The following is a 16,964-nucleotide window of genomic DNA, read 5'->3' on the forward strand; positions in this document are numbered from 1 at the left end:
ACCAGACAAAACCCCTGCTCTCGCAGAGCTGACATTCTAGGTGAGGAGACAAAAACTCAACAAAGGAGGAAAACATGCACACAGTTTGTAAGAGTGACAAGCGCTGTGGATCAGGTGTAAACTGCGAAGGGGTTGGGATGCTGGCTGGGGCTGAAGAATGCATGGTGGTTAATGGGGACCCTGGGAAGAAAGACCTCCCAGACTCTCACACCCAAGGATGGGTGGCGGAGTCTTGCTGCTCCCTGGGGGTAGCGAATGCAGGTGGAGGGAGCAGCCAGTGCCGAGACCCTAAGGTAGGGGGTGCTGGACCGCAGGAGGGTAGGAGGAACAGCAAGGAGGGCAGGGGAACAGAATGAGTGAGGCGGAGAATGGAAGGAGAAAAGGCAAACTGATGGAGGGACCAATTAAGGAGGGTCCCTGGACCATTCTAATGTTGGCTTTTAACCATACTGCTGGCTTTTAACCGAGTGAAATGAGAGCCATGGGACGGTTCCGAGTGCATCTGGCTGCTGTGTGGAGAACAGACTGTGGGGTGAGGGCGGAGGCAGGTGGATTGCTGCGTTAGTCCAGCGGGGGGAGGGCGCGATAATGGTTTGCCCAGGCTGGGGGCAGTTGGTGGAAGGGGGACAGGGCCTAAACATTGTTTTTGTGTTATTTCATTTAATCTTCTTTTTAAAACTCTTTATTATGTAGGCATATTAGTATAATGAACCCCCATAAGCCCATCACTGAGCCCCAAACACCATCAACCCACGGCCTGTCCTGCCCCCTCCACACCCATCTGTCGCATCCCCATCCTGTGCCTTTGAAAGCAAATCCCACATGTCATGGTTCATGTGTAAATCTTTCAATATGTATGTCTAAGAGAGAAGGACTCATGTTAAGAAGTAGCCACAAAACCATAATCCCTCTAAAAGAAATGAGCAGAAATTCCTTAACGTCACCAAAAATCCCCTTCTCCCACGTATTTTTTGATGCGTCTGGGCCTCCCTCTCTTTACCATAAAGTGAGCTTCACAGTGGCCCCTCCTCCCAGGCTATTGTGAGGGAACCCAGGTAAGATGCTGAGCACAGGCCTCGCGTATAGTAGGTGTTCAACACGTGACGGCTGCTACTGGTAGGGATTGATGACAAACACTTATGGAACATTTGCTTAGGTTTGGGCTCTAAGTACTTCACGAAGATGAATTCACTTAATTCTCACAACAATCCTTGGAGGTAGGTTATTATTTCTGTCCCTATTTTATGGGTGAGGAAACGGAGGCACAGAGAGGTGGAGTAACTTTCCCAAGGTCACACAGCTAGAAAGGGCCAGAGCTGGGTTTTGAACCGAGACTGTCTGGCTCTTAATCCCCATGTTATGGGCGCTATGGGAGCCCAGAAACAGAGGGGTGCCTTTCTCAGTTGGGGGCAGGTAAGGTCGGGTGTTGCCTGTGGTCAGAGAATAGGTACACTGGAGTTCATGGGGGAGCACAGGGGCAGAGGAGGTGGATGGTGAAGCTTCAGGGAGGGATGAGCCTGTGCAAAGATCTGGAAGCTAGAGGGTAATGATGAGTTGAAGGGAAGGTCAAGGGGTAAGGAGGAGAGAGCATGCAGCAGACCCTCCTCCATCCTTAGCCTTAACCTTGTGAGCTTTAAGGGTTTGGGCCATCTTGCTGACCACAAGATGAGGAGGGTTGGAACTTCCCAAGGGCACACATCCAGGGTAGGCCACCTATGGGCTGTGAGTGGGGGGTTGGGGGGAGAGGGGTTGAGCTCAGGCTGACTGTGTGCAGGGGCCTGGCCACCAGGTGCTCCTGCCCACCAGTCTCTCTGAGGGAGTTACTGTAGGCGTGTGTGTGTGTGTGTGTGAGGGGGGGGGGCACTGTGTGTTCTCAGAGCAGAGAAGCAGTCAGAGCCGCTGGCAGGAAGCAGTGGGCACCGTGGGCAGGGCCAGCTGGTGACTGTCCCCCCAAGGCCCATCAGCCAACAGCTAGCGGGGGTGCGGCAGCTGGGAGGCCCCAGGAGAGATGACCTTGGCGAGGTTGGGAGAGAACAGAACGTGACCTCAGCGTTCCCTGTGATCACCCCCTGATACTGGGGCGTCTGCTGAAGAGCTCTGGGCATGCCAGGGCCTCTGTCCGGGTGCAGGTGCTGAGGCCCCAGCGGCGGCATGACTTGCCCAGGGTCACACAGGGATTCTGAGGGAGGCCTTCCCCTCAGCCCTGTGATGGGCAGCCCTCATTAGTCAGGCCAGTTGGTACCTGGCTGGTCCCTGGTACCTGCCTGGTCTGTGGGTTTGGAGCCAGCATCTCCTTTTCCAGCTTCACCTCAGCCCAGCACTCTTGGGTCGGGAGCTCCAAGAATCTTATCTTTAGTCCCAGGGCCCACACCCTCATTCGAGCGCCGGCCTCCGCCTTGCTGTGTGGCCTGGGCCTGGGCACGCCCCTCTGAGTTCTCTTCACGCCTGTCCAAGGCCGGCCATGACCCAGTTAGGCCGGGACGCACTCAGCCAGATCTCTCAATCGATAACTCCCTGCACCCCTGACTTTCCCACCTTAGGGCCTTTGCACGTGCGGTGCCCACCTCCCGAGCTGCCCTTCCCGTGCCTCCTTACAGATGCCGTGGAGAGAGGATGGCTTTGGCATCACTGTGATCTGGGTTGGCATCCTCTCTCTCTACTTCCTGACTGGGGCAGCTTCCTGGCGCCCCCACGTCCTCAGGACTAAAACGAGCGTGGCCACAGCTTGTTCCAGGGCTGTTGGGAGCACTGAAGGGGTGGCATGAACCCCAGGTGGGAGGATGTGAGGGGGAAAAGCGTGGGTCTCAACACCCTCATCAGCATGCCCCGCTTCACCTCCCCAGCCTGCACTGGGAGCGGGGCTGGGCAGGGGGCCGAGTTGGCCCTGGACCCTACCAAGAAGAGCCCAGCTGCAGGCTTCCTTCTTGGGCCCTTCCCAGGGGTTCTGGGTAGCACCCCTCCTTAGGGAGAAGCTCAGAGTGGGAGGGACGTCTAACTCAGCTGCTAGAAGGTGGGATTTTAATCACATCATTGGCCTATCTGTGCTTTAGTTTCCCCACCTGTGAAAAGGGATCATAGGAATGGCACATAGTAGGTGCTAAATAAATATTAACCATTACTACTGTCATTATTCATGTACCCCCACACGGAGGCAGGAGTCCTGTCTATATTGAAAAGCCACCTGTAGAAAAAATGCCCCAGTTGAGTAGGAAATTTTTCTGAGAGTCTGAAGGAAAAAAATGGAATCAGGTAAAGGTCCCTGCCTGTGGGGAGCGTCCCTTCTAGTGTGGGAGGCCACAGGGGAGGCAAGAACGGGACGCAGCCCCCATCTGTGAAATGGGCACGGTGGGTGGCGCCGTCTCCCATGCTGCTCCGGGCCCAGCTTCGTCCTCTGTGGACAGGGCCGGTGCTGGCGGTTCCTGCCCCACAGGGCTGTGGTGAGAAGGATGGAGCCAGTGGGGGCCCAGCCTTGGGCGTTCAGAGGGGTCGCATATCCACTCCGTAAGTGGTCCTTCTTGGGCTTGTGGCCTTGGGCCAGCCACTCTCCCTGCTCCAGCCTCCATTTCCCCGAATGGGAAACGGACCGTCCCTGGTATAAGGACACCCAGCGAGAGCCAGTGGTAAGAGGCTGAGAGTGGCCTCTCCACAGGCAGGATGATGGCTGCCAATGGGCCGTGTCCATCCCCACCGCCTCCTCCCTCCTCTGTCCCCACACATTCCTGCCACAACCTCCACCACCCACTCTTCCCCCCCTGCTGGGCCATTGTTATCAGGAGACATTCCTGGACTGCCTGAGAACAGCTTCCACCTGGGGCCGTTCTGAGAGGGGGTGGGATCACTGATACAGGCCCTGGCAGTGGCTCCCTTGGGGGATGGGCCCTGGGGCACGAGGCTGTGAAGCCCAAACAGTCTGATCCTGCCTGCTGATGCTGTCTCTTATGAACTGTGTGACCTTAGGCAAGCAACTTGACCCCTCTGTGCTCAGTTTTCTCATCTGCAAAGTGGGGCTGTCCACATAGGGCTGCATTGGGTCTCCCGGGCTCATGTGTGTTGTGCACTTCTTAGCATGGTGTTTGGTACGCAGGAGTCTCTCTACCCATCAACTAGCTGTTATCATCTGAGAACCAATTGTCCCTCCTCCTTGTGGGCCCCCAGTTTAGACTGCATGTGTACCCATTGCTGGTGCTCGGAACACATGGTCTGAGGATCTCTGGTGGCCCCCATCTGCTGAGTGCACATCAAGAGGGTCCCTGTGGGCTTTCTCTTCTCCAGGCCTGTGGGACTAGGAGAGGGCAGAGCTGAGAGCTATTTTCGGAAGTCGAGAACCTGCTGTATGACCTTAGGCTGCACGCACCTCTTCCGCTCTGAGCCTCCTATTTTGGGTCTGCTCTGTGAGCACTTGGACCTGGGTAAGGCCTTAGGCCCTCATTGTCCCCATCACTGCACTGTCTATAATTCCTTCCTTGGCTGGTCTTTTGTGTGTCTCTTCCTCGATGGTGCCTGGCGCATAGTAGATGCTCAGCTAAGCTTTGTTGAAGGAGCCAATCGATGCACAATGACTGAGTGAATACCCAGGGCTTTCCTAGTTCCAGGCCCTTTGCCAGGAGCATCATCCCCAGTAATCTCTACTTGTGGAACTCCTTGTCCTCAAAGCTCTTCTCAAATGCTGCCTCTGCCAGGAAGCCTTCCCTGGTTTCTCCCAGTTGGAGGGGATTGCTGGTGCTCGGAACACGTGGTCTGAGGATCTCTGGTGGCCCCCGCTACAGTCCACCTTGGTATACGTAGTACCATGTGAATAATCAACTAGACCCACGCACTTACTAGGAGCCACACGTGGTTGGGAGCCCTGTGCCTTCGAGGTCTTATTTAATCCTCCACAACAACCTTGCAAGGTAGCTATGATTATTATCCTTCCCTTTGCAGACTTCAGAGGCTCAGAGAAGTGAAGCAATTGCTCAGCTATGAGAGAGCGAGCCAGGATTTGAAACCAGGTAAGCCTACATTTTTTCTTAAAAGGGAAAGAAAAAGCATTAATACACACACAGTAAAAAATAATTCAAACAGAACAAACGAAACAGGAAAAAGAAATCTCTTTGCAGTGTTTCTGGTGTGTTCTTCTAGGGAGATCCAGGCATATATAAGCGTAAATGTCAGAAAAATTATTTTGAAAAAGGTAGCACCTGGTATACCCTGTTCTGTACCTGTGTTCTCTCAACAGGGTACCTTGGAGATAATTCTGTGCTGCTTTCTTTTTTTAAAAAATTTAAACCTTTATTGTTGAAAGTTTTACACATGCTTCTTTCTTTCTCATGGTTGCATAGAACTCATGGTGTGGATGAAGACCACGCTTTATTTAATCAGCAAGGAATATTTTGGTTGTTTCCAGACTTTGCTTAATTATAGACAATTCTGCGTTGAATATCCCCAGTCACACGCTTAGCGTTCATGTGTGAGAATGCCTTTCGGAGAATCCCAACTTGCAAGGTCATAGGGTGTGTGCAGTTGTAATTTTGATGTATATTACCAGATGACCCTTCAGGGAGGCTGCGCTGGTACCCTCACACCATGCCATCTGGTTCGCCTCACTCTCACCAACACAGGTTGCTTTAGTTTTTCCCCCATGAACTTTAGTTTTTAATTTTTATTTCAAAAAAGTTTTAATTGAATTTATTTGGATGACATCCTATGTAATAAAACCCTAATATGCAAATCGACCGAACGGTGGAATGACTGGTCGCTATGAACTGACCACCAGGAGGCAGATGCTCAACGTGGGAGCTGCCCCCTGGTGGTCAGTGCGCTCCCACAGGGGGAGTGCCGCTCAGCCAGAAGCCGGGCTCACAGCTGGCCAGTGCCGTGGTGGTGGTGGTGGGAGCCTCCGCGGCAGCACTAAGGAGCAGTGAGCCCAGTGGTAGGAAGCAGCAAGCAGGCAGGCGGTAAGGAGTGAGGGTTCCCAGACTGCGAGAGGGCACATGCCGGGCTGAGGGACCATCCCCCTCTCCCCCCCGCCCAGTGCACGAATTTCATGCACCGTGCCTCTAGTTGGTTAATAAAACCATACAGGTTTCAAGTGTACAATTCTATAACACATCATCTGCCTACTGCATCGGATATTCACCACCCAAGTTGTTGTTGTTGTTGTTTTTTAATAGTACAGCTTTACTGAGAAATATTTCACATACCAACCAATTCACCCATTTAAAGTGTACAATTTAATGTTTTTTAGTATATTCACAGAATTTTGCAATCATCACCACAGTCAATTTTAGAACATTACCCCAAAAAGAAACTGTGTACCCATTAGTCACTCTCCACTTCCTCTCAGACCTTTTTCCCCAGTCCCAGGCAGCAACTCCTCTAGTTTCCGCTTCTATGCATTTGCCTATTTTGGACATTTCTATGAAATCATACAAGATGTTGTCTTTTGTGCCTGGCTTCTTTCACTTAGTATAATGTTTTCAAGGTTAATTCATGCTGTCGCAGTACTTCATTCCTTTTTCTTGCCAAATAATATTCTGTTATATGGAGATGTCACATTTTATTTATCCATTCATCAAGTGATGGACAAATGGGTTGTTTCCACTTCTTGGTCATTATGAGTAATGCTGCTATGAACACTTGTGTACAAGTTTTTATGTAGATACTTTTTTCTTCTTAGGTATATACTTAGGAGCAGAACTTGACTCAGATGGTAAACACAGAGTTTAACTTTTTGAGGAAATGCCAAACAGTTTTCCAAAATGGCTTCACCATTTTACATTCCTACCAGCAGTGTGTGAAGTTTCCAGTTTCCCACATCCTTGCTAACAACTTGCTGTTATCTGTCTTAATTGTAGCCACCCTACAGGGTGTGAAGTGTTATCTCATTGTGGTTTTGATTGGCATTTCTGTAATGACAATGGTATTGAGCATCTTTTCATGCAGTTACTGGCCCCTGGTATATCTTCTCTGGAGAAATGTCTATTGAAATCCTTTGCCCACTTTTAAATTGGGTCCTTTGTCTTTTTGTTGTTGATTTATGAGAATTCTTTGTATATTCTAGATACAAGTTCCTTATCAGATATGTGGTCTACAAATATTTCCTCCCATTCTTTGGATTCTTTTTACTTCCTTGATGGCGTCCTTCGGCACATAAAAGTTTTTATTGTTGATGAAGTTCAGTTTAACTCCTCTTTTTCAGTTTGTGCTCTAAGGAGTTAGTGTGATCCAAGGTTTGATGCCTATACGTTGTTATAAGAATTTTAAAAGTTGTACCCTGTATACTTAGCTTTGTGATCCATTTTGAGTTCATTTTTGTGTAGGGTTTGAGGAAGGAGTCCAGCCTCTTTGTTTTGCATGTGGATATTCAGTTGTTTCTACACCATTTGTTGAAAAGACTGTTCTGTCTCCATTGAATAGTATAAGTTCACTAGTCAAAAACCAATGGAGTGTAAATGTGAGGGTTTATTTCTGGACTCTAAATTCTGTCCATTGATTTGTAAGTCTATCCTCATACCAGTAACACAGTGTAGATTACTGGAGCTTTGCAGCAAGTTTTGAAATTAAGTGTGAACCCTCAAACTTTGTTTTTCTTATTTAAGATTTTTTTGGCTATTTCTGGTCCCTTGGCTTTCCATGTGAATTTTAGGATCAGTGCTCGCTTCAACAGCACATATACTAAAATTGGAACAATACTGAGAAGATTAGCATGGTCCCTGTGCAAGGATGACACGCAAATTCGTGAAGTGTTCCATGTTAAAAAAAAAAATTAGGATCAGTTTTTCAATTTTCGCTAAGTACCTAGCTGGAATATTGATAAGGGTTGTGTTGAATCTGTGGATCAATTTGGGGACTTTTGCCATCTCAGCAATGTTTAGTCTTCCAATCCATGAATATGGGATGTCTTTTTATTTATTTAGATCTTTAATTTCTTTCAACAATTTTTGTAGTTTTCAGAGTTTAAGTTTTCCACTTTTTTGTTAAAAAAGTATTCTTTTGATATTGTATATTGTTTCCTTAATTTTATTTTTGGATTGTTCATTGCTAGTATATGGAAATACAATTTATTTTTATAGCATGATCTGATAACTCACAACCTTGCTAAACTTGTTTACTAGCTCTAATAAGTTTTTTAGTGGACTCCTTAGGATTTTCCATATATAAGACCATGTCATCTGCAAATAGAGATAGTTTTATTTATTTCTTTCCAATTAGGATGCCTTTTATGTCCTCTTTTTTCCTGGCTAGAACTCCAGTACAGTGTTGAATAGAAGTGGTGAGAGTGGACATTCTTGTCTTGTTCCAGTTCTTAGGGGAAAGCACTCAATCTTTCATCATTAAGTATAATGTAAGATATGGGTTTTTCATAGATGCCCATCATCAGGTTGAGGAAATTCCCTTCTATTTCTAGTTTGTTGAGTGTTTTTGTTATGAAAGGGTGTTGGATTTTGTCAAATACTTTTCTGAATATATATTGAGGTTATTATGTGGTTTTTGTCCTTTATTCTACTGGTATGGTGTATTACATGAATTGATTTTCAGAAGTTAAACCAACCTTGTATTCTTGGGGTCAGTTTCATTTGGTCATGATGATAATTCTCTTTATACATTACTGGATCCAGTTTGCTACTATTTTATTGAATAGTTTTACATCTTATATCCTAAGGGATAGCAGCCTGTAGTTTTCTTTTCCTATGGTGTTTTTGTCTGTTTTGGGTATTAGGGTAATACTGGCTTCATAGAACCAATTGGGAAGTGTTCCCTAGTGAAGAATTGGTATTCTTTCCTGTGTGTGTGTGTGTGTGTGTGTTAATCCTCACCTGTGAATATTTTTTACCATTGATTTTAAAAAATATATAATTTTATTGATTTCAGACAGGAAGGGAGCTGGAGAGATAGAATCTTCAATGAAGTGAGAAATCATTGATCAGCTGCCTCCTGCATGCCCCCCACTGGGGATTGAGCCCACAACCTGGGCATGTGCCCTGACCAGGAATCGAACCATGACCTCCTGGTTCATAGGTTGACGCTCAACCACCAAGCCACACTGACCAGACTCCCATTGATTTTTAGAGAGAGTGGAAGGGAGGGATGGGGGCGGAGAAAGAGAGAGGAAGAGAGAGACATTGATGTGAGAGAGACACGTTGATTGGTTACCTCCTGCACGTGCCCCGACCAGGGCTGGGGAAATGGACCTGCAACCGAGATATATGCCCTTGACCAGGAATCAAACTAGTGACCCTTTGCTGCTCAGGCTGACACTCTACCACTGAGCCACACCGGCCAGAGTTATTTCTTTAAATGTTCAATAGAATTCATCAGTGAAGCCATCCGGGCCCGGGTTTTTCATTGAGAGAAGTTTTAAAATTACTAATTCAATCTCTTGTTTTAATTTTACTCAGATTTTCCATTTCGTCTTAGTTTGGGTAGTTTGTGTTTTTCTAAGAATTTGTGCATTTCATCTAGGTTATTCAGTTTGTTGGCATAGCATTCTCTTATAGTCTTTATTTCTGTAAGGTTGATAGTATTGTCCTCTCTTTCATTCCTGATTTTAGTAATTTGAATCTTCTCTCTTTTTCTCTTGGTCAGTCTAGATAAAGGTTTGTCAATTTTGTTGATCTTTTCAAAGAACCAACTTTTGGTTTTGTTGATTTTCTCTATTTTTTTTTCTATTTCATTAATTTTTCTGCTCTAATCTTTATTTCCTTCCTTTTACTTGCTTTAGGGTTCATTTGCTCTTTGTTTGCCAGTTTCTTAAGGTGGAAGGTTAGGTGACTGATTTTTCCTTTTTTAATACAGGCTTTTACAGCTCTAAATTTCCCTTTAAGTTCTCCTTTACTGCATCCTATACATTTTGATAAGTTGTTTCTTCATTTTCATTCATTTCAAAGTATTTTCTACTTTTTTTGGTGACTTCTCCTTTGATTCATTGGCTATTGAGGAATTATTAATTTCCACATATATGTATTTCCCCAAATTTCTCTCTGTTAATGGTTTCTTATTCCTTTCATTGTAGTCAGAGGCATACTTTGTATTATTTCACTCCTGAATTTATTAAGGCTTGTTTTATGGTTTAACATATAGCCTATCCTGGAGGATGTTCCACGTGCACTTGAGAAGAACGTGTAGCCTGCCGTGGCTGGGTAGCTTGTGTAGTTTTCATTGCATTAATCTTATAAGTGTAGTTGAGCACCTTGTCATATGTTTAAGTGCCACTTGCTTTGCTATCTGTGGTTACTTTTCTTATTTTGTGGGAGCTCATCATGAGTTACTAATATTCCTCCTCGTTTGTGTTCTTTTGAATTTGTTTATGATATTTATTGAGTTATGCATTTTATTTTATTAAAAAAACACATTTTACAAAGTCTCATTTTGTAAAAAGATTTTGTTAATACACACACACACACACACACACACACACACACACACACACACACATATATATATATATATATATATATATATATATATATATACACATATATTTTTTAGAGAGAGAGAGAGGAAGGGAGAGAGACACATTGATCGGTTACCTCCTGCACATGCCCCGACCAGGGCTGGGGAAATGGACCTGCACCCTGGATATGTGCATCGGTGAGCATCAGTCGCTGCCTCCTGCAGCCCCCTACAGGGGATGGAGCCCACACCCCAGGCACGTGACCTGACCCAAAATAGAACTTGCCGCCTTTCAGTACCAGGATGCTGCCCAAGCAACTGAGCCACACCAGTCAGGGCTATGCAGACATTTTAGATTTTTATGTGGATTGATTTAGCATTTGAAGACTGATTCTTAGGTTTTGTGCCATGTTTAGAGATGCTTTTCCCATTTGGATATAAGAAAATGTATTCCCCGCTCCCCTTTTTAGAGCTTTATGGTTTTGGTTTTGTGGGATTCAGAGCTGATTGATCTGGAATTTATAGGCATATGGAATGAGATTGAGATCCAACTTTGTTTCCTGATGGCAAATCCTTAGTTCCAATTCTATCTTAAATATAGTCTATCTTTTTCTCACTGGTATGAAATGCCACTTTCATTATTTATTAAATTTCTGTATGTTTGGGGACAATTTTTGGACACTATTCTGTTCCATTTATTTGTCTATTTTTGTGCTAATATCACACAGTGTTAAGTACTATGATTTTATAGTAATTTTTACTGTCTGGTTGGGCAATTTCCCCTCTCATTACTCTTCTTTCTAGGATTTTCCTAGCTACTCATACACATTTACTTATACACTTTAAAATTGACTTCTTTAGCTAAAAGAAAATCCTTCTGGGGGTTTTATTGGTATCACATTCAATTTTTAGATTAACTTAGGAAGAATTGATATTTTTATAATGCTAGGCTTTAAAAAAATTTTATTTTCTGCCCTAGCTTGTTTTGCTCGGTGGTTAGAGCATTGGCCCACAGACTGAAGGGTTGTGAGTTTGATTCTGATCAAGGGCACGTACCTCAGTTGCAGGCTCAATCCCTGGCCCTGGTCGGCGTGTGTGGGAGGCAACCAATGGATGTGTCTCTGTTGCATTGATGTTTCTCTCTGTCTCTCCCTCTCCCTTCTACTCTCTTTAAAAATCAGTGGAAAAAATATCCTCAGGTGAGTATTAAGCAAAAATTTTTTTTAAAATTTTCTGATTGCTCTTGGTATATAGATACAGTGTTGATTTTTTTATATTACCTTTTAATTTCCTACCAGTTACCTTAATTCACTTTTTGTTTAATAGTTTTGCAGTAGATTCTTTTGGGTTTCCCAGATCCACAGTGATAACATCTGAAAATGGTGATACTCATCTTCTCTTTTCTAATTCCATTTTATTTCTTCCATTTCTTTTTCTTAGCTCATTGCATTGGCAAGTGTCTTAAAGGAAAGTTGACTAGTGGACATGCTTGTCTCTCCTAGACTCTTCCCCTATGAAATAGCTTTTGTAGGCCTGGGCTCCTACTCACCTCCACCAGACAGTCCTTCCAGGCCAGACACAAGGCTTGACTCAGAGTAGGAATTTTGGAAGCCTTTGCTTAATTGTAAGAGTGATTAGAAAAGAGAACAAGGGTCTGAAATGTAACGATCACAACAGCTAATACTCACTGAGCACTTCTTATGTACCAGGCACTTTACAAGTATTGCCTCATGTTTCCCCCACAACAAGCCCAGTTACCTAGGAACAGTTACCTTGATTCCCATTTTTGATAAGGGGTAAACTGAGGCCCCTTGAGGCTGAATGGCTAGGAAGTGGCAGTCTGCCATCTGAGCCTGGAATTCTGGTTCTAGGCCTGTATTTTTGACTCCTCCATATTGCTTCTTCCTCCCTGGAAGGTGCAGAGGTATGGATGGTGAGTCAGAGGCTGGAGGGTTGGGGAGGTGCCTAGGGCAGTAAGGTTGTCAGCACAGTGCCTGGGCCATCAGAGGTGCGTCTTGATGACACTCTTGAACCTCCAACATCCCAGCTCTGCTGCACTCACTTGTGTGGCTTTTGGCAAAGTTCTGGCTTTTTGGAACCTTAGTTCCATCTATAAAGTGGGTACAGTAATAGTCCCTATTTCGTCGTGCTATCAGGATAATTGAGTATCAACTGCTTATGAGGATCTCAGCACTCAGGCCCTGCCACCTAACTCCTGCTTCCTTTGCATTGCTCCTCTTATTGCCTGTAATGATAAAAACAACACTGTGTGCTGTTAATCAAACACTTATTCTGTGCCCTTCACATGGGCTCTCTCACTTTATTCTCAGATGTTAGGTTTCTTATTATTCCCATCCTATCCTATATAATAAAAGGTTAATATGCAAATCGACCAAATGGCAGAACGACAGGTTGCTATGATGTGCACTGACCACCAGGGGCCAGACAGTCAATGCAGGAGCTGCCCCCTGGTGGTCAGTGCACTCCCACAGTGGGAGCATCGCTCAGCCAGAAACCAGGCTCACGGCTGGTGAGCGCAGCGGTGGTCGGGGAGCCTCTCCTGCCTCTGCAGCAGTGCTAAGGATGCCTGTCAGTCAGACATCCCTCGAGGGCTCCCAGACTGTGAGAGGGCACAGGCCAGGCTGAGGGACACCCCCCTCCAGTGCATGAATTTCATGCATGGGGCCTCTAGTCCTATATAATAAAGGGTAATATGCAAATTGTCCCCTCAAATGTGAGTTCGACCAGGGGGCGGGGCCAATCCGCCAACCACCTGGGGCCCCTCCCCCTGCCCAACACCCCTCCTTCCAATCCCCCCCCCATCGGGGGTGGGGCCAGCTGGCCAAACTCCTGCATCCCCTCCCCCCGGCGGGCCCAGCCCTATGGGCCCTGATGGGGGCGGTGGCCAGCCAGACCCCACCTGTGCATGAATTCATGCACCGGGCCTCTAGTCTATATATATAAAAGCCTAAGCGACTGAACGACTGAATGACCAAACAACCGGCCAGTGCGCTCCCACTGCTCAGCTGACTGACAGGTGCGCCAGATGCCTGGCTCATGGCTGGCAAGCGCAGCTGCGGCGGTGTGAGCCTCTCCTGCCTCAGGGGCAGTGCCACCGAGCAGCGGTAGCGGCAGGTGCAGTGGGGCTAGGATGAGTGGGAGCGGTGTGGTGTCCAGCCTGGGCTCGGGCTCCTCCCTGGCCCCTGGTCCACAGCTTCGCACACTACTACATCCCCCGAGGGATCTTGGATTGTGAGAGGGCGCAGGCCAGGGTGAGGGACCCCACCAGTGCGTGAATCCATGCACCGGGCCTCTAGTTTTAGAGGTAAGGAAACTGGGAGGTGAGGTAGCTTGTCCAAGAACATTTAGCTAGTAAGGCAGGATTTGAACCCAGGTCTGACTGAGTCCTTATTCTCAACTCCTAAGCTCCTGGCCTCCCTTCCACCCTTAGAAGGTGGTGGAGGCGATATTCTTCAGAGTCGGGGAAGAAGGAGTGGGTATGTCATGACTGAACACCAGTGTTTTCTGGACTCTTCTGGATGTTATGAGCATTTGTGTGCCTGAAGGGGGGCACAGATCATGCAAAAGCCCGGAGGTGAGAGCCAGTGTGCTCCCTCTGCAGGGTCTGTGGGTGAGGGTGACAGCACCAACTCTGTGAGCATGTCTGTGTGGTTTAGAGAGATGCCTCGGCTGGGAGGAGAGTGCACTGGAGGGCCCGCCCCGCTGCCCTGGCCAGGATGACGGGCCTGGCCGGAGGGAGTGGAGATAGGGTGGGAAGGGGGTGCCTTTGAGAAAGATTGGAGGGAGGGTGGGAAACCAGCCCTGACAGTGACATGGGGCGGGGCAGCCTCAGGGAGAGATGCCAGATCGGGTTGGGACGGGCTGAGCATGAAGTGTTGGGGGCACTGAGCTGGGCCGCATTCTGGCATCTCTCATGGGTAGTGATAGCTCAGGCCCACTGTCTGGAGCCTGTGGTCGGGAGCAGCTCCCCAAAGGAAAGGGGCCACCTTCCTCTGGGAACCTCAGGCACCACAGTACAGAGCCCTTACCACTTCCCCTTGCTATTTCTGCCTTGGCGTGTGTAAGTGGTGGGAGAGATGTGTGTGTGTGTGTGGGCGGGGGTGGGGGGGTGGGGGGGTGGCGGGCGGGGGGGGGGGGTGGGGGGGTGGCGGGCGGGGGGTTGGCCGTTCTCAAATAGGCAAGTCATGGTGACTTGGTGTTTGGGCCCTGAAACAGGGTCCTGCCTGGAGAAAGGAGACTGAGGCCAAGAGGGCTGTCCCTCTCAAGGTCACAAGCATGGTGGCAGCCCTGCAGGGACTAGCCACCCCCTGAAGGTGCCTGTCCTTCCTCAAGCTCACTCTGCTTTGTAAGAAGCCAGGAACTTACAGCTTTCTCTAGGAGTGGGGCTGGACTGCCTCACCCCCTCCTGGCCCCATCTGCCAAGGCGTCTGGCTGTTCGGTGAGAGAGGTCCCGAGGGCAGGAGGTGGGTCCCATGAGCTCCTCCACCCTGAGCAGCCCCGGATTCCTGCCTGCCTGCTGTGTTTTCCTACCCCTACTTCTTTCCATTTTCATTCTCACCCTCATTGTGTGGCCTCAGGCACGTTCCTCCACCTCTCTGTGCCTCAGTTTCCTCATCAGTAAAATAGGGACACTGTTAGCATCTGCCTCCTGGATTATCACGGGGATTCGATGCATCAGTGCTTGCCGGGGGCTTAGTTCAGGGCCCAGTACAAGGTCCAGGCTCCGGGAGGGTTTGAATATTGCAGAATGATACTTGGTCTCTGCATGAAATCGCAGGAACAAAGCAGGATGCAAACCCTATGTCTGTGCTCTTTAGTCTTTTGTCTATTCTGCAGATATTTCCAGAGCACCTTGTAGGAGCCAGGCCTCCTGGTCACCGGGGATATGGAGATGGGTCTGCCCTGGTCCTGCCTGCAGGGAGCTATGGCCAGGGCACCACAAGGATCCCAGTTTACAGTCCTACAGTCATATGATGCCAGAAGGGAATGTGTGCTCCATGCACTCCCCTCACTGGTTCTCCCAGCAGCCCTATGATGTGGTACCTTTGTTATACCCAATTGACAGAGGAGGAAACTGAGGCACAGGGTCCCACGCCAGGGTGGTAGGGCTTGGACTCAAACACAAGTAGTCTAATCCAGGACTCTGGCTCTTAGCCTCGACCTGCCTCCTGTCCACAAATATATATATTTACTTGTATAATTAGAACCAACCACAAGGACCAACCCCCCCCTCCCCCCCCCCTGCAAAAGACCAAACCCCAGAAACCAGCAAACACTGCAGTCAGAGGCCCTGAGCCGCCGTGGCCTGTTCTTGAAGGCTGTCTTATGCTTTTCTGAGTGCCCCAGTGGGGAGTGGTCTTCTTGGCTAGTGTAAGACTTAGGGCCAGGAGCTGTCTTTTCCTTCGCCCCCTCCCAAGAGGGCATGTACATCCTCTTGGTGCTGGAAGAGCCTCCAAGGTCCAGCGCTGGCTCTCCCTCTCACTCCACAGCACATTAGCCAAGTACCCTATCTCCTGTTCTTGGTTACCTCCCGTGACAGGAGGCTCACTTTTCATCATTCGGTTCATTGTAAAGAAAGTTTGGGATCTTAGAAAGTTCTTCATTTAGAAACTTTTTAAAAATATATTTTTACAATTTCTATTTCCTCTCAAAGTGCCACAAGCAAGTGGTCTGTGAGGGCATGCAGTCTCTGAGGCAGGGCCTGGCCAGTTCATCTCTTTGTCCTGCTGTCGTGACTGACAGCCTCCTGCACAGTTGGTGCTGTGAAGGCTGGACCAGGGAGCAAGTGGGTTGGAGGTACGGTGGTTGGGGCTCAGCCTCCATCAAGCCTGGGAATGTGGGTAATCAGGTCAGTAGGTCCCACGGGACACCAACTGTATGAGTGCTGATGGGCACCATGACCTCAATGGAAATTGGCCATTCCTGTCCCCAGGCCCATTGGTCCCTCAGGAGGCCCTGGTGATCCTTTGGGCTGTTAAGCAGGTCTCCCTAGGGCCTCCCCAGCCCCACATTCTCTGAGCTGGATGGACCCCAGGGAGCAGGCAGGCCACACCTCCACTGTGCAGCAGAGCAGGCTGAGGCCCAGAGCGTGTAGGGACCGGCGGAGGTTCACACAGGGACTGGGGTCACAGAGCTGGACTCGGCTCTCAGGGCTAACAGGCTTGCCTGAGGCCCCCACCAATTAAAGGGACTTTTCTCCATCCATAGGTTCCCAGAGGAAATTCTGGACTAATTCCAGGGCCTGCAGCATGCCCTGGAGAAAAGTCGGAACCACCTGGCTGGTGTGTCCAGAGTCACACAGATCAGTGAGAGCTGATGTGCAGGCTGACCGGCTGTGTTCCCAGCACTCTGGCTTGCCTCGCTCAGTTATCACAATGACCCAACCGTTTCCAGATGGAGAAACGGGGCACAGAGAGGAGTTAAGTTGCTTACCTGAGGTCATGCAGCTGATTAGGGACAGAGCCAGGATCCGAGCTGCGGAGTCTGGCTTTGGAGCCCACGCTCCCACCTTGCCCCACCCAGCATTGTTCTCGCTCAGAAAGGCTTTGGGAGGCTGGAAGGAGTGGTCA

The 16,964-nt window shown here is 48.3% G+C and overlaps 1 protein-coding gene and 1 non-coding gene across 9 annotated transcripts in view; both read left to right on the forward strand.

Moving 5' to 3' along the window:
* Window positions 1-16,964, forward strand: part of SRC (SRC proto-oncogene, non-receptor tyrosine kinase) — a 52,725-nt gene that overhangs the window by 14,714 nt on the left and 21,047 nt on the right. For 4 of the 8 annotated variants that reach the window (XM_059706096.1, XM_059706101.1, XM_059706095.1 and 1 more), the window contains exon 2: window positions 4,924-4,991. The exons of 1 other annotated variant lie outside the window; for it this stretch is intronic. The gene's annotated coding sequence lies outside the window, so the exon portion shown is untranslated. 3 more of the 8 variants (XM_059706097.1, XM_059706099.1, XM_059706100.1) reach the window with 3 other exon arrangements.
* LOC132240313 (U6 spliceosomal RNA) lies at window positions 7,633-7,739 on the forward strand. The gene has a single exon (XR_009454243.1). It is a non-coding gene; the product is annotated as a U6 spliceosomal RNA (small nuclear RNA).

The sequence above is a fragment of the Myotis daubentonii genome, chromosome 8, assembly GCF_963259705.1.
Source record: "Myotis daubentonii chromosome 8, mMyoDau2.1, whole genome shotgun sequence".
Classification (NCBI taxonomy): Eukaryota; Metazoa; Chordata; class Mammalia; order Chiroptera; family Vespertilionidae; genus Myotis; species Myotis daubentonii.